At 51.5% G+C, this 26,039-nt stretch overlaps 1 protein-coding gene across 2 annotated transcripts in view; it reads left to right on the top strand.

Moving 5' to 3' along the window:
• Bcor (BCL6 corepressor) overlaps window positions 1-26,039 on the top strand; it is a 122,505-nt gene that overhangs the window by 20,771 nt on the left and 75,695 nt on the right. Inside the window, exon 1 of one of the 2 annotated variants that reach the window (XM_057759642.1) lies at window positions 10,122-10,189. The exons of the other annotated variant lie outside the window; for it this stretch is intronic. The gene's annotated coding sequence lies outside the window, so the exon portion shown is untranslated. Of the gene's footprint in view, window positions 1-10,121; window positions 10,190-26,039 lie in introns of those variants that run through there. 2 annotated transcript variants of the gene reach the window in all.

Genomic DNA, 26,039 nt, shown 5'->3' with positions numbered 1-26,039 from the left:
TTTGATGGTTATTTTGAGTCAGGGTCTATGTAGTCCCGGCCTCAAACTCACAGAAATTTGTCTGCCTCTGCCTCCTGAGGGCTGGGATCAAAGCCGTGTCCCACCATGCCCAGTTTAACCATCGGATTTCTTAAGCTTCCACAGAGCCAACACATTACCGCTGACCTAGTACCTACCCAATGCCTCTCCAGGTGCCTGGGGTCTGCACCATCACCCCTAGTCCCTGTCAGCCCAGTCACTCCCAGGAAGCACTATAACCTTAAACATTTAGACAGGTTGCTGGCTGAGCTGCTTTCAGCGAGGCTCTCTAGAGACAGCAGCCTGAAGCAGCAGGCCCCATCTGCAGCGCAGCTGAACGAGTTAAGCCTCCCCAGGCGTGAGTGGTCCAGGGTGGAGCCTGGACCTGAGAGAACCGGCGGGAACCCCGAGTAAGCCCAGCTTTAGGGGTCCCTAGGTACAGGATTTGAGTCCTTCTTCCACAAGTCCTGTTTGAGAGTTCCAAAAGACCCATGCCTTGGGGGTGGCGTCATAAGGTCAACACAGAGTGAAGACAGCGCCAGGAGGTCCTTGACCTCTTGATCCTGAAGGAGTTACTGTAACTAGCAAACCTCTAAGACCAGAAACATTCGAACCTCAGTGCAGAGAAGGGGACCTCAGTTGTCGGTGTAATTTCTAGGTGAGCTAGGGTTACAACCTACTTCCCAGAGAGCGCGCCCCCCAGCGAGTGCCAGAACCTAGGGCCTCAGGAGCTACTGGCTCAACCCCACCCGACCCCGCCTGGGCCTCACAAAGACTGTGTGGGGCCAGGGCCGACCAGAAGCTGCCACCACTCCCAGATCTTTAATTACGCGCTGAGACCCTACCCTTCCCCCACCCCATCGCCGGCTTCCAGCCCTTTAATCAATTTCACGATATTAAATATTAATTTCCCGCCAGCCACGCGTTCTCGAAGGAGGGGGAGGGGACAGGCAGGGCAAAGCCAAGGAAAGGATGGCTTTGCTGGGTGTGACCAGGGTAACTGGGTGTGGAGGACATGCGGGCTCCTAAGTGACCGTGCCTGGAACTCTGGAGCCACCGTGTTTGCACTCCGCAGCTGGGGAACTTGAATAGTTATGAACACCAAGGTGCATGTCTCCGGGAGGGGCAGCGAGGTCCGCAGAGTTCGGGTGTGCTGGGTGACCACCTCCTGCTCTGCGGACCCCTCCCCACCTCCCAGCCGCGAGTCAGGCTCACACGGGCCTGCGGAGCGCTGCGATGATGGATCGCGCCTGGCGGGGGTGATTTGGTGTTGATCGCACATTATCACTGGCAGGTTGGACTGGTTGCTGATGGACGACTTCTAGCGGCGGCAGCAGCGTCTTCAGACACCGCGCGGGGATTCGCTGGCTTTACGAGGGTCTTTCCCCCTATCACCCTCCTTATCACCTATGCATGTCGGAGAGTCTGGGAGTGACCGTGGGGGTCTCCCCGTCCCCAAGGCCACCCACCTCGGTCCAGGACCGGGTGTGAGCCGCAGGCGGGGAGAGGAGAGGAACCAAGACGTCTCTCCCACTTCCTCCCATTTCTGTTTCCCTAACAGCCTGCCCACCTTCCGCTTCCCCATCGGAACACGAAGGGCCTAGGTCACTTGGCCGGTGATTTCCTAGCTGCCCAGCCAAGTCCGCGGGGGTGCAGACTCCCTCTCCCCACCGCCTACGACCCTCTCAGGGCTCCCAGCAGCGGCGGCGCTGGGGTGAGCCCCTCCTTGCTTCGTTTTCTAAAGTGCCTGCAGATACAAAAGCGGTTTCGTAATGCCTTCCGTCTGCGAGAGCCGGAGGACCTTGGCTGACCTTTCGGAAACTGATTGCAACTGCCTGTTAACAGCCCGTACTGACCGCACTGAGCGGAGCGGAGGACAATCATTTAAGTGACAGACGGCGAGGTGGCCCGGGCTCAGTCGAGCGGCCTGGTTAAGCCCGCCCCTCCCCCCAAGCTACTCCCCCAGCCCCGGGTGCACTGCGGGCCGTGGCCGGCGCTCTGGCGAGCGGGGAGGGCGCACTGTGCGCGCGTGTGAGTGTGTGTCTGCGATTATGGGCCGCAGGGTTAACCCTTTTCGGGGCGGCCGGGCCCCTTTGAAGCCGAGCGCTGCCGGCTTAATCTGCCATTTGCAAAAGAGGAATAAAGGGGCCGCCTTGTCCGACTTTTTCCCTAATGGGTAAACTGTACCCTTTTAGCGTGACCCGGGCACTGTCTCTGCTGCTGCCAGGGAAAGATCTCGACCCTCGGATCTTCTGCCAGGGCGCTATGTAACCTCCTTGCGCTTTCCTCCTTTTCCTCACAGAAACAAGGAACAGCACGGGGACAGCGCAAGGCGTCCAAAGGTTCCGAGGTTCGCGATGCAGTGGACGTGGGTGTTCCTGGTCATTTCTGTTTGGGAAACTGAAAAAAGGGGAGGTGGGCTCACAGCGGGAAGAGCAGGTGGGGGAGGGGAGGCTGGTGACAGGGCACCTCGGGCTTCTCTCTCTCTCTCTCTCTCTCTGGAGAGATCGCCAGCTGCTCTCCAACAGGCAGCGCCCTGAAATCTATTTAAAGAGAGGGAAAGGGGAGGAGAACAAAGGGGGAGGAGGGGGGCGGCGAGCGGAGCCTGGGCGAGAGCGAGCGAGCAGGGAGGATCCGCCGCTCCGCGGGCACATCAAGCGCTCACATCTGTACACTCCGCGATCGATGGGGAGAATGGATAATATTTGTCAGCTGCAGACCTTTCTCTTCCCGGTTCCCAGGAAGGGGAGGGGGTGAGGAAGGGGGAGGGGTAGCCAGACCAGGCGGGGGAGGCCGCGTCAAGGACAGCGCGCTTCCCGCTGCAGCCACGCGGAAACCCAGTGCCAAGAAAGACGGCGGATTTTTCTCTTATTATCATTATTAATTATTTTTTATTATTCCACAGCAGCCAGCGAACGCTCGGCCGCGCCCCTCCCCCGCTCTCCTGCGGCCTCTCTTTGTTGATTCTTAGCTGCGAGCGTGGCTGGCCCGAGCCACCACTGCCGCGGAGCAAGATCTGCTCTTGCGCCCTGGGTCGCAGCTGCGGCCCAGGAAGTCAGGGCTGCGTCCCCGCCCCCGCCCCCCGCGGCGCGGCAGATCCTGCGCACGCACACAGGCACACACGCGCGCGCACGCATACACTCACATTCTCCTCTCTCTCTCTCTCTCTCTCTCTCTCTCTCTCTCTCTCTCTCTCTCTCTCTCTCTCTCTCTCTCTCTCACACACACACACACACACACACACACACACACACACCGTGGCCAGCCTAGCAGTACTTCGCTGCGGCTTTGAGTCCCCAAAGCCCAGGCTATCTCCCTGGACCTGGAGCCCTGGGTCGCGCACCGGCCTTCACCACCCCCTTCCCGGCCGCTGCACTCTGATGCCGCCATCCTCACACATGGTCTTCATTTAGCACACTAGCGGCTGGCTTCCTCTCTGCTCCTCTCCTCGGGGCTTTTCGGAGCGAAGAGGGAGGTTTAGAGGAAGTTAGAAACCTTGCGAGCCCACGGGGAAGGGGGAAAACCCTCATTCGCAGTCTGAGCTTCCGAGACGGAGGGGAGCGTCCCACGGGGAAAGGGGACAGAGACTAAGTGCCCTCCCCTTTCTTAAATGTGGGGAAGGTTAAATGAGAGGTGGCAGTTGGTGGGGGGGGGGTGACAGCAAATTTGCCTTCACTCATCCTTTTGCCTGTTATGCCGGCTAATATCGCTAACCTGGTGGTACCCTGAGCTAGGCGGAGACGGGGTGGGAGCAGTAGGGACAGGCAGTCAACGGAGGACATCTAAGACATCACAGACTGACTCAGCCGTCCTCGCTGGCTAGATCACTGCACCTTTGCCTTAAACCCCAAGTTGAGAGCCTGAAGCGGATGATCCACCAACTGGCCTGGCTCTACTGTGTTGCGGATGGTGGTGGGGTGTGTGCACTGTGCTGAAATCCGGGGTTTATTTGTATACCCTCATCCTCCTGTGATACCAAGCCAGCCAGAGGTGGCGTGCCTTACTGCTCCGCGGTCCTGGGCAGGGCAGGAAGCTGGCGCAGCCGTCGGCTGGCCAGGCACCACTTGGCCTAGCCGGCTGTTCGCTGGAACTCGCGAAGCACCGTCACGCTGAGTTGAGTTCCTGAGACTCCGGCCCGGACAGCCTGAGCTGCTTTCTTCCCACGTCGTCAGTTTGGTCTGTCTCTCAAGTCTCCCGGTCTCCCCCAGCCCTCGGCTTTTCCCTTCCTTGGCCGATCTCGGGAACTTCGAAGTTCAGTCAGCTGCCCTTTCCGAGATTCAAAAAGAAGTTTTGTGTTTCCCTCGGGGCAGCAGCCTAATGTTTCCCCTGTTTTCGGGAACAAAGCTAGTATTCAACGGGGAGGGGGACAGGCTGGCTCTCCCCTCCCAGCAGCACCTGGCGCCTCTGCAGGTTGACCACACTCTCTTCAGGATCCAGGTGGCGGCCCGCGGGCTGGGGGAAGCCATGGGGGCTTTCTTTCCTCAGTCCCTGCCACAGAAACCTCGCCTGGGAGCTCGAGAGGACACTAGGTGTTTGGGTTGGGGCTCCCACCCCGGGCTAGGCGAGCGCACGCGGCTGTTTACAGTGTGTCGGCAACTGGAGATCACTTGCCCACACTTGACACCCTCGGGCACTCCGCAGCACTGGGGCCAGGCTGCGCCAGGAAAAGCGAGAGGTCGCTCCCAATCTTGTGTCTTTGCAGTCCACAGACCTTTAGCCCACAACAATAGCCTGGATCGGGTAGTCTATCAAAGGAGTTGGGGGGAGGAGTGAGGGCTCACAAAGAGGACTCGAAGGGTTCCAATCAGAGCCCCCCCGACCCCCGTGACTTCTCAGACCCGGGCTTCGTTCGCGAGCCAGACGTGCTTTTCCCTCTGGGCAGCACTCCGCACCTCCGCCTGCCTTTGCCACCCTACACGGTAGACTTTCACCTCTGGCCAGGAGGGAGGGCTACACTAGTTGCGGTCACCCGTGGCCCGGTCTTCTCGGCGATGCAGCGCGGCCTTAGATCCCGCTCCAGCTCTTCCCTTCTCCCCGGCCTGTGGCCGGCCCCAGGCGCCTCCAGCGCGGCCTGAAACTTGATCCCGTGTCGGAAGGACAGTATGTAAACACCAGGCGCGCTCCGTGAGCCCAGGGAGGGGCCGTGCGAGGGCCGCCCGGGCAGCTCCGGGGCCCCGCGCCCCCTCCCGCCTGCTCGCCCCGGGCACGATCGGCAGGGCCGCTGCCTCGCTCTCTGCCTTCCCTGTTGGCTCAGTTAATTGGAGCCGCCGCCACTGTGGCGGCCTCTTGTTGAATTTTCTAGATCGCAACCGTTCAGTCGTGGCTGCCTGCGGCTCCCTTCCCCCCTCCCACAGCTGTTATCTCGGCCAGCAACTTGTTGATGATGGGGACAGTCCCTTCACTGACCCTGGCCATAGGCTCTGCATTCACCTCAGCAGTTCTGGGAGTAGTTTTTGGTGTGTGTGTGTGTGTGTGTGTGTGTGTGTGTGTGTGTGTGTGTGTGTAAAGAGAGAGAGTCTTGTTAGAAGTGCGAGGATGCGAGGATTCCCGCCAGGATTCGAGGTTCTTGGTGTTAAACCAGGGGGACCTCTTGGCAGAAAGCCTTTATTCTCACGGCCTTGCACCAGGAAGTGGCAGGCAGTCCAGAGGGCCTCCAAGAACAAATCCACTGGCTTCGCTTCCTAACAGGAAAACAGTACAAAAGGGTGGGGTGGCAAAGGCAGGCAAATAATTCCCACTGTCCTACCCAGTCCCCTATCTTACCCTTGTCCACACTACAGTTTGCAAGTCCCTCCTGGCAGAGGTCGCCCCCACTTTTGGGTATAGGCCATCTAAATGCCACGAAGCTGCTTGCTGTCAGAGTTGAAGTATCAAGCAGGTTTAAGGAAAAATACCACTCTGGGTTCTGGAGGTGTAATCTTCCCTAGCTGGGTCAGCCTCAAGCCTGCCGTGCTCCCCCCCCCGCCCCCCCCCCCAGCCTCTCCGGGCCTGCCTTTGCTGGCCTTAGCCACTCCTTCCTCCTGGATGCAAATCATTTGCTGAGCCTGTGAAGTGGAGTGGCTAGTAAGAGGGCGGGAGTTTGGCCTAGCGGCCGAGTGAACTAGAGAGCAGTTCCGTTAGGCTGGGGGAGCGGTTGCTCTATTGCTTTCTATCCAACATGCCCATAGAATCCCAGGCCCAGGGTCCAATGCTGTAAGAGTAGGAATTCCAGCCAGGAAGCCCATGCATATACACAGGCAAACTCTCAGGGGGCTGGCTGAGTGAACCACCATCAGGGGATCTTCCGCAGCTGCTTTTCCTGTTTGGGCTCTGAGAGGAGTGTCTGTTCCCACCCTGGCTTTGATGGTTCTAGGACAACTGTTAGGGAACAAAGACTGGAGACCATAGGCTTCTTACTGCAATTTCTCAACACCTCTGGTCTTCACTTCTGACTTTTACCTGAATGGCTACTGTGAGGTTTTCCTGAGGGATCTTTCCAAGACTTCTCACTAGTTCCATGTTAGTTTAAACTATGATAAAAAGGAAATTCACGGAGTTGCTATCATTAACTTGATGTGTAGGATGGTACTTCAGTAGGTCAAGTTCACTTAGGGTTTTGTTTTTGTTCCTATGTATCTAAATTCTCCAGACCCTTTCAATCAGTTAACTTAAGCTTGATGTCTCTTATTGTCAGTTTTTCTTCCATTTCCATAGCTGGGCGAGGGGTGGAATTCCTGGAAAATGTTTATTCTCCTTCACAGGCCTAATCAGGCTGTGAATGCCTAGTTCTTTTTTTTTGATAAAGCATATTTCTATGTTTTGATAAGGAAGAGAATAATTGGTGTTCCTTGCCAGGCCTGAAAAGATAATTATGTATCCCAGGAGCTTGCTGTCTCCTGTCTCTTTAACAGATGATCTTGATTGTGACTCCAAAGTGCAAGTGCTTTCTTGGCTCATTCCCTCTGTCACTCCCCTCAAGCTCCTAGCCACCAACAGGTCTGAAGGTGGTGGTGGTACTGCAGAAGACCCTGCAACTTAGGCATTCCTCCTCCTTCTCTTCTTCTCCTTCTTTTATATCATATGAAGAATATCCTGAGCCACTGGAATTTCTGCTTCATCTCTCTGAAAGTTTATGCCAGGAGCTCCCCCACGGGGCCTGAGGTGATGGATGTCTTGAGGCCCAGGAAAGGAGCCATCATGGTGGGAAAAGTTGAGAGCCTGCACACAAGACTCAGCCCCGAACCAAAGGAAAGTACCAAAAGCTACGGAATAGCTCCATGCACCTGGCTGGCAGCCTGCAGAGAAACAAGCTCTGGTCCTGCAGCGAGCCAAGCCCACAGGCATACCATTTAGTTGGCTTTGCTTCTGCTCAACTTAGGACAGGAAACTGAGATGCAGCCATGACTCCTCGGTTCCCTTGGTGCCTACCTTAGCTTGGCTGAACTTGCTGTTCCTGTCTTTTTAGGGGGACTGGTTGTATTCTTGAAGCAGGATCGCATTGTGACACCTCCCCAGGGGTCCCTAGCTATTGATTTTTAATATCCGTATTCAATATTGTATATTAAATATTGAATCCGTGCATGAGAGGATGTGATGCAAATCATCAACCATGCTTTGTGACTTTAATAGTGGTTTTATTGCCCGGAAACCACAGTTGGATGCGAGGCATCTTGCAGCCAAGGCTGGGGGGTGGACAGGGATGGAAGACAGAGGGGAGGGCTAGGACTTGAGACCTCCTGCTGAAGGGATAGGGAGGAACTTTACAGCCTTTGCCCAAGGGCAGTGGGGGGGGCACTCCATGTTTCAATGTAAAGAGCTAGGACTTCTGTATGGGGCTTGGACAGAGGAAGAGGTGTGGAGCTCTGTCCTTCCTTCCGGGACTTCCTTAACTGGATGGCTGTTCCTGGTCAGGAGTCACCCTCCCCTCTACAGACTCACCCCAGACAAGCACACAGCCTCCTGAGCAGGAAAGTGAACTCCAGCAGGAAACTCCGGGCCTACTCCAGCAGCTGAACTCTGGGGCCCTTTTCCTCTTCTGCCCCCGCGGGTAATGCTGTCTACTCTGGCTCCCTTACAGATGGATGGAACCACTGGTGCAAAAGAGAAACTATTCAGGGAAAAGTCAACTGCTGTCCCTTGGAAGGCAGGCTGAGACTGGTATTGGCCTTCCCTTTCTGCTTTCTCATCCCGTCAGGCTGAGACGCCTAGATGCCTTCTTTCTCAGACGGAAAAGTTCATTCCTCTTTAAAGGCTTTGGCCTTCACTCCCCAGTGGCCTCCACTTGACCACCCAGACTCCATGACAGCCACCTACTACTTCACTGGGTTAGACAGTCAGGTTTTGAGAGGACAACCAGCAGGAAGACAGAAGGGCCAGAAGAAGCATGTGTGTGTTCCAGTGTGTGGGTTCAGGGAGTGTCTATGGGCACAGCCAACAGCAGTGGAAAGCACTTGGCTTCATGTGAGGGAGAAGTTTTACAGCCATTGCCAGTGCAGGGGAGCCGGTGGTGGCAGGAAGGGAACTGAGGCTTGCTAGGCACTGATTGGCCCAGTGTGATGGCTGTGGCCAGAGAGCCTTGGTACCTACGCTAGATCTTTACTCGAATTGCATTACAGGGTTAGTGGTTGAGGGAAACCCAGCTTGGTTCCTAATTGCTTAAAAGTCAAAATGGGTAGTGTGCCCAATGATACCATCATAGGGAAGCCCATTGGCACTTCTAAGACCATGCTCCTCCTCTGAGAATGTGCTGAACTGCTATTATTAACCTACTATCTTTGTCCCAAGCTCTGAGAAGGGTGGATGGACACCAGAGGGGCCTGGAGTCTTAAAGACCGCCCCAGGGACCCCTTCTCTGCTGGGAAGTTCCAAATATACTTGACCTACCCCGGACAGACAGAGACCAACCCTAGCAGCAGGGCCCTCCTAGAGTTCGGGTGCGCGTTCTCACATGAATGGAGATGTACCGGGCAGGGCCTGGCTGCGCACGCCTCCGCTATGGGCTCTGGCGGCTGCTGCTGTTGCCTGTGTTTCTGGGTCTGCGGCTGAGCCTTCCTGGCGTTCTCTGGCTTTGTCTCACTGCCAGCTTCTCGCCTGTCCTTACTAGTCTCCTGGGTCCACGGGTCGCGCTCTGCCTCCCTGAGTGCGCCTTTGCGCACGTGTGGCTGGCTTCCTGAAACCTGGCCTCTTCCCGCGGGCTACTAGGCACTGCCTTAAGGTCGCTGTGGGTGTCCACTTCTAGAGGGTTCCCCAGTCTTTAGAAACTGTTGGCAGGACTACGAGATCCGAACCCCGGAGGGCTAGGGTTTGCCTCGTTCCAACCCAAGCCGAAACTGGCGAGGGACTTTTATTAGACCTCCTATGCAGAGTCGAAGGGGCACACGTCTGCGGCTGACCTCTCCCAACACTCTGGAGACTGTTAGTCGCCGTGAAGAATTTGGGCACACTGTTTTGCTGCCTATCGGAAAGTTGGCGGGACATGTGGGCTGGGGTCCGAGTACCCAGAGTGTATGCGCACGTGCCAAATGCAAGGACCCGCTGTGGATCAGCGGACTGGGAGTGGCGACTGGGCTGAAAGCCAGCGAACACCTGGGAACACCCTAGGCCTCAGGGCAGGTGACACCCTTCGGAGCCCCGACTCCCTCCTCCCCACCCCCCCACCCCCGGTCCGCAGGCGGTCGGCCTCGGCGGCGGAAACACGGTCCAACTCCTTGAAAGTAAACTTGCCGCGAGCTGCCAGGGCCGGGAGAGAGGGAGCTCGCCGGTGGGGGTGTCTGCGTCGGGGAGGCTGGGAAGGCTAGTGTCAAGTTTCAGCCCCTAATGACTATCGATGGCGAGGTGCCAAGGCCCTGGGAACGGCTTGGGGGAACCGGGGTGAGGAGGGGGAGGCGCGGGTTGAGTGAGAAGGACCACGCCGTAGGGCCCAACTTGTGAACCCCGAGAGGCGAGGCGGCGGGGGCGGGGGCGGGGGCGGGGAGGGGCGCTCGAGGAGCCGCGGGAGTGGAGCGGAGCGGAGCGCAGGCATCTTCCGCAATCCATTCATGCACTGAAGCGCGTGCAGAGCTGCTGCTCGCTGCCATTGTTACTCGCGGGCGGTGTGGGAGCCGAGCCTCCACTCTGGCGAGAGATAAATGGCCTCTGACAGCCCCTCCTCGCCAAGAGAGCTCCTCGGATTTCACCGCGCCGCGGCTCTCAGGTCTGTGCCTTGCTCGCTTCCCGGTGAGAACCTCTAAATCAGCCTCCCCGCCCTCCCTTCTCTCGGACTCTGTCCCCCCCCCCGCCCCCCGCCCTCTCCGGCCGGGCCAGGGCTCCCGGGGGCGCTGCGCACAAGCTCGGGTCGCCTCTCCAGCCCGGGGTTACGAAGTGGGAGCAGCGAGAGGATCCGGGGGCCGCGGGTGGGGAGAAGCGGCTAGCGCCCCCCACCCGGGCTCCGTTCCCCCGCCTGAGCGCCCCGCCTCCGCGCCCACAAGATGGATCAGGCTACCGTGCGGAGAGCGGGCTGTAAATATTTTAAAAGTCTCTCGCGCGCCGGCGGTAATGGCTTTCGCAGTTGGAATGTGTGCTAGGGAAAGAGGAAGGGCGACGTTTGTGCTATGTTGCGGGTTGGGGGAATTGTTCCTACACCCTCTCCCTAGGTTCGGGGTGGGCTGTACAGCCAGGATCCCCGGTTTCCCGGCCCACCGCGTCCCGTGATAGCATCATGAACACCAGTCGTTAGGGAACTTGAGTATATAGCAGGGCGACAAAGGGCCCAATCGAGGTGACCCCAGAGCCACTCTTCTTTGAGGGAGGTCTTTCAAGGTTTTGGACTGGGACTGGTTCGAAACCTCTGGTCCAGGTCCACTTCTCACGGTTGATCCAGGGAAGGCGGGAAACGCACAAATAAGAGCCCCCCCGCCCGAGTTTGCGTGGCCACTAAAACCGGGGCTGGGGTTTCTGCAGCGGGAACGCGTCCCGTTTGTTTCTTTGGTCCTCTTTCCAGCTCCTCTGTAAAGCCTGGATCCACTCAAAAGGCGCCATCCGCTTTGCATTTGAATCTGAAAGTAGCTTTGTGGCTACTTAGGTTTGAAACCTGGGAGGAGGGAGCGGGCCCAGAGAGGTTCATGCCCAGGCTTGGTGGCAGTCACGTGTGGGCATGGAGGGACTCTTTTTCTTCCTTGGTTAGTGTAAGGTTGGAAATCTTTAAGGCTGAGCCCAGCCGGATAGGAGAGGGTGGGGGAGGGGAACCCAGTATCTCTGTGGGGAAGAGACTTAATGGGCCCACTACAGGGTGTGTGTGCGGGGTAGGGTAAGGTGGTCACCTTTGCCAGCAGCAGCTTCCTTGCAGGGCAAGGATGCCGAATTGCACGGAGCTGGGGCTGGCCAGGTACTCCAGATTATCGCGGAAGGTTCCAGGCGTGTGGGCCTAGGCTAGGGCTGTTCATCTGTACCCTCTACCTTGCTAGGCCCCCCGACCCGCCAAAGAGTGGGTGTGGGAGTCTTTTTGGGGTGCACCAGGGCTGCCCTAGGAGTTCCAGTGAGTGGAGTTCCCGGCTCTGGCAGCTCCGCTTCCAAGGGCTTGTGTTGCGCCCTTTTCGCTTGTTTGTCTCTTGTGAGCCTCGTAAACCGCCCTGATTTATTACCCAGACTAAATGCTTAATTTGTGAATATGAAACAGATTAAAAAGGGCGGGGGGAGGGGGCTTGAGGTCGGCATATTTTAGCAATCAGACCAAAGCAGCCCGGCAGATGTTTCAAATTTGTCGACATTTTCAGGCTCATGTGGAAAGCCAGTCAGAATGGTCAAGAGGTCTTTTTTCCTTCCTTCAACCTGAGAACTTGGCAGTGATCAAAAGGAGGTGATTAGTAGCTACACAAAAAAGACACCAGCAGTCAAGGAGTTAACAGAGGCTGAGCTCTTCACCTCCAGGATTGGGGTGGAGGGGACGGGGCCTGAGGGTCACAAAGGCAAGCTGATCACAAAGCCTGGAGGGGGCCTAGCTAAAAAGGCCCAAGTATTAGAAGCTAACTCCGAAGAACAAAGTCGAGGGTCCATTAAAAGTTAATTCAGTAAATAAACTTCAGTGGCGATAAAACAAATAAGAAAGATGGCAACTCCAACTTAAAATAAGCAGCAGCTAATAGAAACTAATGGCTTTGATGTGGCCTAAGCATGTGCTTTCCCTTTAGACAGGTCCCCACAGTGAGAGGCCCAGGACAGCCCTCTGTGGAGCACCCTCTCTTTGAAAAGACCCCATGTGTACAGGCAGTGCTTTTTGGCATTTGTCGTTTGGGAGCAACTTCACACATCAAAGGCGGCCACACTGTTCTTTTCAGCTCCCTGGTTCCAGCCGCCCAGTGAAGCAGATACAATTTCTATAAATTGGCCTTCTCCTCTGGGTTTTGATTGATCATCACCATATGAGATTATTGAAAGTCTAATGTCTTATTTCACTTTCTCCAAGGGGTGAGGAGGGGAACAGTTTATTGGAAGTCTGGCCATGGGAAGACTCCAGTTTTGTGCCATAGTAATTTCCATTAGCCCGGTTTTCCCAGCCTCCTGAATGCCCCCTGCATTTCCTGCCGGTGCCTTGTTCCACCTTCCCCCTCCCCCTCCAGGACTGTGCTTCTGTGACTGCTCACAGGTACAGTCCCCCCCCTCCCCTCATAGGTACAGTCCCCCCTCCTCTCCCCCTCCAGGACCGTATTTCTGTGACTTTTCACAGGTACAGTCCCACCTCCTCTTCCCCTCCAGGACTGTGTCCCCCCCCCTTCCCCTCCAGTACTGTGCTTCTGTGACTGTTCACAGGTACAGTCCAAGCTAGAGTCTTCCTATTGGGAAGGAGAAAATGGCTGTTGACTAACGTAGAGAAACAAAAGATGTCTTTTTTAAGCATATATCTTCCAATGCCCCAAATCCCTTCTTCTGCCTTTGTTTCCCACTCCGAACTTTCCTGTTCACCCTTTGCCTGGATATGATCTTTCATTTTATTAAAGTTGATCATGACTCTTCTGTCTTGTCCTGAGCCAGACAAAGGCTTAGAGAAAGTCAAAGAACGTGTTAATTATATGTTTCTTGTAAACTGACTTTTCATTTCCCCCTAACACATTTAGCTGGCTTGGTGTTTAGTTTAACACTCAATTGCTGCAAATATGCTGCTTAAAATGCTGTCTTTATTAAAACAAATAAATGGATTCAAAGACCTTTCTAATTTCCACTTGCGTGGGCTAGAAACAAGAGAAAAATGTAAGAAAAGAGCATAAGCTGGGGAAAGGTAGCAGGGAGACTGGGGAGAGAAAACACACACACACACACACACACGCACGCACACACCACGTACACAGACACACACATTATGTTCCTTCTGCCATCCCTCCCTGCAGCCGCCCTTAAACTGGTCCGGTCCGTACAATTGTCCCTGGCTGCGCCCTGCAGCTTGCCAACCGGCCTGGATTTTCCATCATTTGGTGCCTAAGGCGATCATTAGCTGCGAATGGACAGCCCTCTACCTGCTGGCCGCCAGTCACTTACCAACCAGGGGAGGCTGGGTACAGGCTCCTACATCAGGCCTGGGTCCCATTTGTTCAACCTGAGAGGGGTCCTTGGTTTTTGCCCCTGGGTGAGTTGGTACCTAATTAAACTCTACCCAGGGCAGCTTGCACTAAATATACGTAGGCTGACAGGAAGCTGGGAGGAAAAGGCGGTCATTACTTAAGCAGGGAAAGTGACTTTTCTGAGAGTGGGAAGAAAAGGACCCCTTGGATCACTTTGTTTACCCTAAGCAGAGCTTCAGAGGCCACATCAATGCCAACAGTGAAACAAGTAGAAATGGGAATGAAGCGGAAAATCCAGAGACCACATGTCCCTAAACCAGGCCTGTGTCATCATCTGGGAGCAAGAGGGAGGTTTATCAGAGCTCTAGACAATGCTGGCTGCAGAGAAAAAAAAATGACCCACACGCCCTTGTGGCTTTGGAGTCATCGCTCATGTGCTATACAGGCCTATGTACTCGGGAGCTGGAACTGTATAAATGGCTGTGGAGACAGAAAGGAACAGATGTGTCAAAGAGCCCAAGGACCCAGTGTATGGTCAAGTTACGCGGAGCACGGAGGAACAGGAGAGTATGCAGCCAAAGCCGCTGGCCCCTATGCAGGATCCAGATGATCAGAGCTGCCTGCAAAGAAAGGTGGCGGAAGACCTAGAAAGGCCTTGGGGCTTTGAACCTTGGCTAATTCAGTGGAGGAAATTGATTCTGAGGGTGAAAACATTGGGTCAATGTGACAAAAAGTAAGACCAGAACCCAAGTACCAAGGACACAGAGTTAGAGGACTAAAGGAGCTCCTGATTGGACAAAACTGCTCTTCCTGGGTGAAAATTTTAGCCATTTTTAAGACTTGCTGTATGGAAAGCAGTATATTGGGCATCTGGGGCCACCAGAGCTAGAATCCTCAAAATGTTCCTACCTTTTCTGTGGAGGACAGCAAAGGCCCACAGTGAGTGAGCTGAGACTGAGAAGGAAGTCAGCCTCTTCCAGAGCTCCACTTTTACCCCTAGCCTTCAGCTAGATTCCTGAAGGCAGCCTGTGACTAGGAACCTCTATGCCAATCTGAAGTGAACCCCGCTGGGGCTAAGCTCCAGGGCCTTCCAGATTGTTCAGTCTAGAAGGTGGCAGAGTTCACATGGGCCCTTTACTTCCCCTTCCTTGGAAAGCCTGCCTGACTTTATTTCCCCTGGGGGGTGCAGGCCAGAGATTTTGATGCAAATCAAGAAGGCAGCTTTTCTAGTCAGGACTAGCCTGGGCTGCTGCCCTCCGCCAACAGAAAAGAATAGCTTGTACTCCACCCCCCCAACTCATTCTCTCTCTCTCTCTCTCTCTCTCTCTCTCTCTCTCTCTCTCTCTCTCTCTCTCTCTCTCACACACACACACACACTTGATAAGGGAATACTGACTCCCTTAACAAAACAAAGTTGTGAATCTCCAAGGTTTCGAATTGTGAGGGGAGTCTCCCAGTAGAGAATTCGAACTAACTTAAATACATCTCCCCTCCCCTGGGCACACTCCCTCTGTGCCCCCTAGATTCCACTTGCCTGTTGGGGTGTTTCAGTGTGATCACAGGTGCCCTCCTTCAAGCCACCTGGCCTGGGCCCAGCCTTTGCTCTTGGTTTCCCTCAGCACTGGCGAAACGTGCTGGAACCTTCAAAGCATTCCTAAACACTACCACGGAACTGTAGGGCAGCGCAAACAAAGAGGCAAGGAACGCTGGAGCAGTGAGCTTACTGAGTCTGTGGGCCAACAGGGCTGGCCCAAGTTCAGTCAGACTTCTTGGCTCCAGGCCAGCCAGAGCTGGCAGTGTGCCCTCTCCAGCCCACTACTCAGACCAAATTGCCCCCAAATTTGGGCACCCTTCCCTGAAGCTAGCTTAAGTCCCAGGAAGCCCTACTGCCGCTCTACAGGCCTCTCAGAACAGTACTTCCCCATTCAGGTTTAAAGGTGGATAATTTCCTGGCTTCTGTGAGAGCTTCCCAAAAGACTGAACGAGTTGGCCAATAGCAGGGTTCCTTCCCTTCATCAGATGGCTTGTGGGGCTTGGGATAGCCTGAGTCCCTGCATGTTAGCTTCAGGACTTGAGTGTTTGTGAACACTTGGTGACTTAGATCCTGTACCACACAAAAATGGGATCATTGTCTGCATAAGTCAAGGTTGGGAAGGGGAAGTTCCCTATACATAGAACTAGGGGGCGGGTGGTGGGTGTTGAGTCCCGTGGTTCTCCATGGGTAGCGAAGGAGAGTGCTTCAGTCACTCATTCATCATCCTTTAGCTCAAGTCCCTTTGGTCTATTCAATACCATGCTATGGCTTGTACAAGGGAGGCAGGAGGAACAGCCACAGTTTCCAGGAATCTGCTTTCTCTCTCACTCAAAAGCTAAGAGAAAGCTTGTGCTTTTACTCTGTGTGTGTGTGTGTGCGTGTGTGTGCACGTGTGTGTGCGCACGTGGGCAAGAGCAAAAGACAGGCAGATGTGGGGTGGGGGGAGCAGTATGAGACATGGTAGCCCAGCCTGGCCTGGAATTCAATATGTAGCCCAGGTATTCTTGAACTCCTGCTAAATCCCCTGAGTCCTGGGTTACAGGTGGACGCCACTATTGCCAGTTCATGTGTACGCTTTGCACAGGGGCTTGGGATGCCCAGAGCTCCTGGAAGACATGTTGGTTGCAGATATTAGGGGTAATACCTGTACATGACAAAAAAATTTTTTTGTCGGGGGGGGATAGGGAAGCAGTATTTATTTTGAGACAAGGTTTCATGTTGCTGATGTTGGCTTTGGACTCCTGACCCTCCTGTCTCCACCTACTAAATACTGGGGTTACTGATATGTGCCAGGATGGTGGCTACATGGCAAAAAACTCTAAGGATCTCAAAGGATGCTGGGGGAGAAGTGTAGGCCTCTCTCACCCAACTGTTAGCTACCTCTCTGCAAGATTGCTGCTCCCTTTAGTTTCCTAATTAAACTTTTCAGGATAGTTAAGAAGATTAAAAAAAAAAAGATTTAATTTGTCCTGAAAAAGAGGAGGTTGGAAACAAATAGAATTTTACCTTGAAGAAGTACAAACCCACAGAAAAATTAAAAGACCAGTGCCACAAACACCACCCATATTGGAAGGCACATTTTTGAAGGTACACTATTTATTTGGCATACCTATTACAAAGAATTCAAAAGCCTTTCAAAGGTCTGAATTAGTTTAGATTTATCCTAAACTGTTACATTTATCCTAAATTGTTACCAAGGAATGTATTAACGTCATAAATACAGTAAATTTTCTTTCTTTCTTTCTTTCTTTCTTTCTTTCTTTCTTTCTTTTTTTCTTCCTTTCTTTCTTCTTTCTTTCTTTCTTTCTTTCTTTCTTTCCTTTTCCTTTCTTTTTTATTTAATTTTTTTTTTCGAGACAGGGTTTAGCGCTGCCTGGCTTTGAACTCACAGAGCTCTGCCTCCTTCTGTCTTCCAAGTGCTGGGAATAAAGGTGTGCCCAGCGATGCAGTAATTTCTTATCCCTTATCCTTACCCAGTGTAGTGACTCATGCCTACAATCCCAGCATTCTCAAAGCTGAGGCAGGAGGATCTCCATGAGTTCAAGTTCAGCCTAACAACAAACCAAAATAATAGGCACAGTCATGAATACTTATAATCGCCCATCAGGGAGGGAGACCCAGAAGAATTAGTAGTTCAAGGTTATCCTCACCTGTCAAGTGGGTTCTTGGTCAGCCTGTGCTGACCTGTCTCAAAAACAAACCAACAAACAACAGGGACTAGCGAGATGGCTCAGTGGTTAAGAGCACTTGACTGCTCTTCCAGAGGACCCGGGTTCAATTCCTAGCAGCTCCATGGTGACTCAAACCATCTGTAGTAGGATCAGATTCCTTCTGGTGTGCACGAAGACAGAGCACTCATATACATTAAGTAAATGAATAAATACGCAAAAAAAGAAAAGAGAAACAAAAAGGGGGGGGGGCATTGAGATGGCTCAGTAGGAAAAGGAGCTTACTGCCCATCAGGACCACCTGAGTTTGATTCTCAGAACCCAGGTGGTAAAAAGAGAGAACCAACTCTTGGAAGTTGTCCTTTGACCTCCATAGTTGTGCATGTGCACTATGAATAAAGGTAAATACATCTAAAAAGTAAAGACCACGTAGAAGTTAGTTTGGGGAAGCAGGATTACTAGGGCTCAAAAGCTGCCTCCACCAGTTGCCTTGCTATGTGACTAGGTAGTTACTCTCACTCAGCCGGGGTTCCTTGCTTCTCAGCCCGTGTAACAGAAAATATCGACATGGCCCATTTCATAATGGTGAGGTGATTAAATTAGTTGACGGGCATAACAGGTTTAAAATAGTACCTAGCACCCAGAAAACACTCACGGGGAGTTGGGGAGACTTGAACCACACCACACACATCTGGTTGGGTTCAACCTTGTGCTGTTTGTGTATAAGCCCCTCTGAGTTAACAGCCTTGGGAGATAGGAGGCAGTACTTGCCTGTAATGCCCTCAGTTTGAAGCATATTTTCTTCTTCCAATCTGCAGTGTTGAGACAATAATCCTCAACCCTCAGCATTCCTATTTAAGACATTGGAAGGGGCTGAGTACTTAACCTAGCATGCATGATACCCCGAGTTTTATCCCTAGCGCTACATTAAAAACCAGGCATAGGGCTAGCGAGATAGTTCAGCCGGTTTGCCTCAGAGACTGAACACTTGAATTCTATCCCTGGGACTCATCTGACAGGAAAACTGGCACCTGCCATTTGTGCTTTGATCTCTATATGCATACTGTGGCAACTGGTACCACCGTATGCTCTCCATAAGTAAATAAATATAACAATAATCAAAAGAAAATAGGTATAGTAATAACACTCTAGAGGTGGAGGGTACATGTGAGTTTGAGGCCAGTTTGGGATACATGAGACTATTATCTTAAAAATAATGGCGACATTTGGATGGTAGGAGCTGTGGCTCAGTGGTAGGTATAGTGGTATCTTATTCTTAGCTTATGTTAGGTCCTGGGTTCTATCCCAGTGCTAGAAGGGGGAGGGGGAATGACGGGGGAAGGTCACGTGAATCCCGCCATTCTATACCAACTGCTGCCCCACTGCTAGAACCATCTTAGAAGATAGAACCTGCTGTTACATAAAGAAAGCCAGATCTTTTCCCCCAGGGAGATGTGATGGTGCACTCCTTTAATCCCAGCACTCAGGAGGCAGAGACAGGCAAATCTCTGTGGGTTCGAGGCCAGCCTGGTCTACAAGAGCTAGTTCTGGGACAACCAGGGCTACATAGTGAGACTCTCAGAAACAAACAAACAAACAAACAAAACCAAAGTTGAGGGTCAGATGGAGGAAGCAGGTATGACTCCATGAACTTCCTACTGTCCTGCAAGTTAGAGAATTTTGTGGGGTGTACCCCCTGCACCTGATAAAATCGTCCAGGCTATCCTCTCATAGGATATGTTGAGAGCTGGGCAAAGACAGAGGAGTTTGTTTAGAGGTATACTTTGCTCTGTGCTAGAAAACACCTCACTTAATGTTAGGCTTTGAAGGCTGTAATATCTGCTCTTGACATTGTGGTGTTTCTGCCATATAATTTAATTAATGTGTGATGCAGGCACCATGCCAGAGTCAAACGTTCTGACAGCTCTTGGAAGCCACCTAAATCCTTTTAAAGTCCCTCCCGGCACCCCAGTAACATAGACAAAGCCACTAAGGTTGAAGACAGTCCCTGATATGGGGCACAGAATTTTATCAGCATTTCCAACATTTTCAACTTCCCTGATTTTTTTTTTTCTTCCAAGAAATGTTTTGTTTTAGCTGGGTGAGGTGGCATGTACCTATGGACTGTCTGGACTATTAGAGAGACTGAGACAGGAGGATCACTTGAGTCTAGAAGTTGAATGCTAATACAAGCAATGTATGATGTACCCTTCAGTCAGTCTGTCTGTATGTTTCTCTCTCTCTCTGTGTGTCTTTCTCTGGCAGAGTTTCACTATTTATGGTTTTGGTTGGTCTTGAACTTGCTAGGTAATCTAGGTTGGCCTAGAATTCTTTGTCATCCTCCTGTCCCAGTCTCTCAAGCGTTGGTGTTATAGACATGCACCACACACCTGGAGAGATCACAGCCCTGCCCCCCCCAAAAGAAGAAGAAGCTTTTTTCTTTTTTTCAAGTTCATCTACCATTAAGTCTCTGAGCTTCCCCCATAAATTGGACAAAAGACTTAAGGAGGAAAAGAATTATGCCTATGTATCTATACAAAATTACTTAGTGCCTACCACTCTCCTACCAATGCTTTGGTTACTGAACAATGTCTTTTTTTTTTAGATTTATTTTTAGATTTATTTTTTATTATGTATACAACATTCTGCCGCCATGTATGCCCGCACACCAGAGGAGGGCACCAGATCTCAGTACCGATGGTTGTGAGCCACCATGTGGTTGCTGGGAATTGAACTCAGGACCTCTGGAAGAGCAGCCAGTGCTCTTAACCTCTGAGCCATCTCTCCAGCACTGAACAATGTCTTGTATATCATAAAATTTCATTTTATTAAAAACAAAAAGGAGAATATTATAAGTTGTGCTAAGTTAAGGAAAAATTAAGAAGGGTAAAAACAAGAGAGAGATAATATTGTTTTAAAAGGTAGATAGTGCATTGTGAGTCTTGAGTAGGCATAGGAATATGGTTAGGTGGTGTATCAGTCAGTTCTCGCTGAAATGACGCTGTGGAAGAAATCACCCAAAGCACAGGTAAGCACTTACTTTTGTGGAAACGTCTGTTGGTCACGTGGGCTTGGATAATGCGCAGAGGCTCGAGTAAGAGCTGTGTCCACATTAGCTCTGTCTTTCATCCTCTGGATGAGCGGGCAGCAGCCCAGCTGGGGCAAGGCAAAACTGAATGAGAACACAGTGTTTCTTAAGTCTCCTGCTCAGAAGTTGCCACTGTTACTTTTGCTCACTTCCTGATGGCTACAATGAATTCTGTGATCTGATAGCAGTGGATTGGGGAGGCAGGCCTCAGCTCTAGGGAATGAGTTACAGAGTCACCAGGATGCAGATAGGGAGGGAGTTCAGGGCAGTGGGCTGGATGGGGAGTAGCCCAATCTGAAACAGATGGCTCAAACCAAAACTGTGTGTCTCTAGCTATGACATTTATATATACAAATGCGTATATCAAATGATAAAACCTCCTTTGGTGGAATCTTGTGTTTTAGATTAAATTTAAATAAACCCATATGATAATTACGCATCAGCATCCCTAAGGTGGCTTATGGATCATTCCTGCCAGCCTTGGGAAACCTGGGAATACAAACCTCAGGCTTTGCCAATGCCAAGAGAGAAGTGTGTCATGAGGGAGACCTTTTTTACCTCCTGGACTTGTCATGCAGAGAGCAGAGGTGGGGGAAAGACCAGAGGAGACCCCAAGGCCAGCAATTGTCCCTGCTGGTCTCTGTGCATGTCTTGGGATGGCACTAACCTGTTTGTTGCTCTGCTGCCAACAAACCCTTCAGGCTGGTCTCCATGGCTGCCCAGGGGACCCAGGGCAGGGATGAAAGATCGCAGTTGCTCTTTGTAGCTCCTTGCTCACTGCACCTACCCTGTTTTTGTCTTGCTGTCATTGAGTAGTGTGGAAAGGATCTCTTTAGCATTTTTTAAGAAAGTGATCAAGTCTTGTTGGGCGGTGGTGCTACACACCTTTAATCCCAGCATTCAGGAAGCAGAGGCAGGCGGAGCTTTCTGTGAGTTCCAGGCCAGCCTGGTCTTCAGAGCTAGTTCCAGGATAGCCTCCAAAGCTACACATTAAAACCCTGTATCGAAAACCAAAAAAGAAAAAAAGAAAAAAAGAAAAAAATGCCGGGCGGTGGTGGCGCACGCCTTTAATCCCAGCACTCGGGAGGCAGAGGCAGGCGGATCTCTGTGAGTTCGAGACCAGCCTGGTCTACAAGAGCTAGTTCCAGGACAGGCTCCAAAACCACAGAGAAACCCTGTCTCAGAAAAACCAACAAAAAAAAAAAAAAAAGGAAAGAAGAAAGTGATAATGTCTTCATTTGAATTCTTGGGCTCTGCAGCCAGCCAAAGCTCTGGAAGCTGGCCCTTTTCTTTAGGAAAGGTCATTGTTCAATTGATTCCCACAGCTAATGGAATCTAATCACCGAAGCCTGGAGTGATTGCAATCAGAGGAATCCACCTGGTGGAAAGACATCTAAGTTTTCCTTTCTAAGCAGGGAGAGTGAGGTGCTGGGGTAGGCATGGCTTCTACCAGGTCTCTGGATTCAGACTGTCTCTTACTTGGGTGTTCAAAGTCAATGTGAAGTGACTGGCCTCCTGTGAGGAAACCTAGCCTAGAAGTGGACATAGGGTTGCTCCCAAACCAGCCACCATCGCGATGGAACATGCTGGGGAGTCCACACAACTGCAACTTGATTTCTGAGCTCACCAGCAACCCGGGTTTGATTTCCTATGGTTCACCTTGAACTTAGCACTGTTTAGCTCTCCCACTTAACTGCCCCCTCTGGCTCCCCCCACCAGGATAAATCTTTTTTGTAGTTCTTTCCCAGAGGCCCTCCTGTGCTTTCAGCCTCCTTTCCCTATTAGACAACGATGACGGGATTGGGAGAATCTTTATTTTTAGTGAAACACAGTGGCTGGGCAGAAAATTGCACGCATCATTAGCATACAGCCAGATAGCAGCACACCCAAGGAGCTGGGACTCACATCAGAAGTCAGAATGGCCAGCACCGCCAACCCCTCCTCAGGCCTCCAACCAGGCGCCTCAGCCTTCCTCACGCACACCTGGTGAGCCTTCTCACCTTGGAGGCACATTGCCACTCTGTCCTGCTTTCTAATGGTATCGCTTAGCTTCCCTTGATTTGGTACTTTGTAGAAATAAAATATACAGGAGTATACTATGTGTCTGCTTTTCTCCCCCTCTGCATTATGTCTGTGAGATCTGTACATATTGTGTGTAGAGCGATTGGTCCCTTCTCCCTACTGTATAATATTCCGCTGTATGAGTCCACATTTACTTACTGTTTCACTGTTGATGGGCATTTTGACAGTCTTGCTTTGGAGCCATTACTGATAATGTGGTTGCGAACGTGTGTAGTGCCCCACAGCATCTACGTTTCTGCTGTGTCGTCAGGGCCATAGGATCTGTCAGCTTTTGTTGTTGTTATGCAGTACTGAGGACTGAGCTCAGGGCCTTGAATATAAATTTTCTACCACCGAGTTATGCCCTTAGCCTTATATTCAGCATTCATAGATGAGCTGAAAAGTGTCCCAGAGCAGATCTGAGCAGGGCAGCGTGTACCTGTGATCCTAGCAGTCAGGACTGTGATTTCAAGGCTAGCTTGGGATAGAGTGAGACTGTCTTCCAAGGCAGGAAAATCTCTTGCTTTTCTTCTTTTAAAATCCTGAGCCATGGTCCTGCAGTGGTGGCACATGTCTTTGATATCAGGTGCTTGGGAGGCAGGCAGAGGCAGGTGGATCTCTATGAGTTCAAGGCCGGCCAGTTCTACAGAGCAAGTTCCAGGACAGCTATACACCCAGAAACCCTGTAGTTGGCTAGGGGTGCACACATCTTTAATCCTAGCACTCGGGAGGCAGAGGCAGGCACATCTACATAGGTTCAAGGCAAGCCTGGTCAACAGAGTGAGTTCTAGGACAGCCAAGGCTACACAAGAGAAACCCTGCCTCAAAAAACAAAACACAACAACAAAAATCCCAAAACAAAGACACACACAAAAAAATCCTGAGCTATCAAGATAAAGGCACTTACCACCAAACCTGGCCATCTGAGCTTGATCCCCAAGAGAGAACCAATTCCTGAAAGTTGACCTCTGACCTACACACACACACACACACATACACACACACGCACGCACGCATGCTCACGCGCGCACTAACCAGCTAAATAAATAAATGCTAAAATTTTGTTTTTAAATTCTCTCAAACTGTGCTACCTCAGCCCTTGGGAGTCTGAGGCAGGAGGATTGCGGTGAATTTGGGACCAGCTTGGGTTGCATAGTGAGTTCCAGGCCACCCCACTTTCCACAAGCCCATCCTCTCAGGGAAATGTTCTCCCATGTTCTGGGAAACGGGGGACTGTAGTTTGGGAATCTTCAGTAAAATCAGAAACTTGGTCCATGATCTTTAGTGACAGTAGCTTTTGGACACTGAGAAACTGAAAACCCAGATCAACTCAGGCCTGTCATCTCAGCACTTGAGAGATTGAGGCAAGGGGATTGCTGCAAGTTTGAGGGAAGCCTAGGCTACAGGGTGAGTTCCAGGCTAGTTTTAGCTACAGAGTGAAACCTTGTCTTTAAAGAAGAAAAATGAAAAGAAAAGAAAAACAAACCAAAAAGATCCAGGTCTGGTTAATTCCTCCATGGCCTGTCCCTGCCCTTGCCCTACTCCAATAGTTTTGCCCAGTTCATGTCCACAAGGCAGCAGGACCTCCCTGTGCACTCAGGCCTCCGCTGACTGCTGCTTTCTTGGCTAAGGTCCATCCAGAGCCCCACTGGAGTGCTAGTCCTGCTCAGCCTAGCTTTTATTGTTTTGGTTTTCTGTTGAGATGGGCTGGCCTGGAACTCTAAGCTGTCCTCAGTCTCACAGAGATCTGCTTGCCCAGTAAGGAGACTAAAGGTTTGTGTCACCCTGCCCAATTCACCCTAATTCCTAACTCCAGGTGTTAGCTTCCCCGGGGAGCCCTGCCCGAGCTTCTGACACCCACTATTCTGTCAGGTTCTCGCTGTTATCTTTGTGCTGATTGTCACAGCCACAAAACTTACACTGTGTTGTTCTAAAAGGCCTCCTATCTAAGTTCCTGCTTTAGTTCAGTTATATGGTTTGTTTGGTTTGCTTTGTTTACGTTTGTTTTTGGCTTTCTGACAAAGGGTTAGTTTTACTGAGTAGCAGAGCCAAGGCTGACCCAGGCTGGCCTTGAACCCCAAATCCTCCTGCCTCAATCTCTTAAGTGTTGGGCAGTCTTAGAAGGCAGGGAGCAGAGAGCCAATTCTGTCTCCTAAGCCAGCATGGAAGCACATAGCAATCCCAGCATTTGGGAGGGAAAAGAGGAGGATTATAAGTAGAGGCCAGCCTCCACTACTTAACAACAGCAAAAAACCAAAATCCAAAAAGCAAAACAGACTGGAGAGATGGCTCAGCAGTGAGAGCACTGGTTACTCTTCTGAAGGCCAGGGTTCGAGTCCCAGTACCCACAGCTGTCTATAACTAGTTCCAGGGGATTAAACACCCTCTTCTGGCCTCCAAGGGCACTACATGCATGTGGTACACAGATATATATGAAAGCAAAACACTCATACACATAAACTAAAACAAAAAACCAAAAATTTTGTCTCTTAGTTGTGTAAGAGTAAAAAGGACTTCCCAGGGTCTGGACGAGGAAATTTTGTCATTTGTGTCAATACACACTTGTATCAGCTACACGTTCTTGGGTCAGCCTGGATAACACAGTGAAACTCCATCTCACAAACAAAAGGAAAAGGGGAGAGAAAAGAGAAAAGAAGAGGTTTTCATTTAATTTGATGAGCAATCCATGAGCGGCTTTCTGGTCCCTTCTGTTTGTCTTACAAATATCGTGACTGAGTAGAAGGGCTCCCTGGCTGGCTCACACATCAGTGACCTCAGGGTTGCTTGGGATGCCAGGTTAGAATGTGGAGCTCTGGCCCCATGCCTGAAAATTCTGATTCAGTAGGCCTGGGGTAAGACCCGGAACTCTACCTTTGACATTTAGCACAGGCAGCTCTGACCCTGACGAATGGCCCACTTAGGAAGCTAGTTGAGTCTGAAAAGAAGGTCCTCTTTGGGGGAGTGAGGAAATTCCGAGTCAGGGGCCCTGAATCAGATCCAGAGACAAGGCTGGGATCTCAGCTCTCATCAGGTGTGTGACGACTTATACAGTTTTTTGGGCCTCACTTTTCTGTATGTAGGAAGTTACGCCAAATGGGATTCACACCGTAGATCTATTTGGATTACTAGTGGTGGACAACAAAATGGCCCAGAACTCCATTAAAGCATCTTTTTTAAAAATATTTATTTATTTATTTATTATGTATACAATGTTCTGTCTGTGTGTATGACTGCAGGCCAGAAGAGGGCACCAGACCTCATTACAGATGGTTGTGAGCCACCATGTCGTTGCCGGGAATTGAACTCAGGACCTTTGGAAGAGCAGGCAATGCTCTTAACTGCTGAGCCATCTCTCCAGCCCAAACAGAATCTAAACAGCACTTTTTTTTTGTTTGTTTTTTTGTTTTTCGAGACAGGGTTTCTCTGTGGTTTTGGAGACTGTCCTGGAACTAGCTCTTGTAGACCAGGCTGGTCTCGAACTCAAAGATCCGCCTGCCTCTGCCTCCCAAGTGCTGGGATTAAGGCGTGTGCCACCACCGCCCTTTTTTTTTTTCCGTTTTGAGACAGGGTCTCTCTATGCTGTACTGGAGCTCCCTGTGTACATCAAACTGGCCTCAAACTCACAGAGATCCACCTGCCTGTGCCTCCCAAGTGCTGGGTTT

This window comes from Chionomys nivalis, chromosome X (assembly GCF_950005125.1).
Source record: "Chionomys nivalis chromosome X, mChiNiv1.1, whole genome shotgun sequence".
In the NCBI taxonomy this organism is placed as follows: Eukaryota; Metazoa; Chordata; class Mammalia; order Rodentia; family Cricetidae; genus Chionomys; species Chionomys nivalis.
Note: the sequence above shows the minus strand (reverse complement) of the source record. Positions and strands in the feature narration are given on the sequence as shown.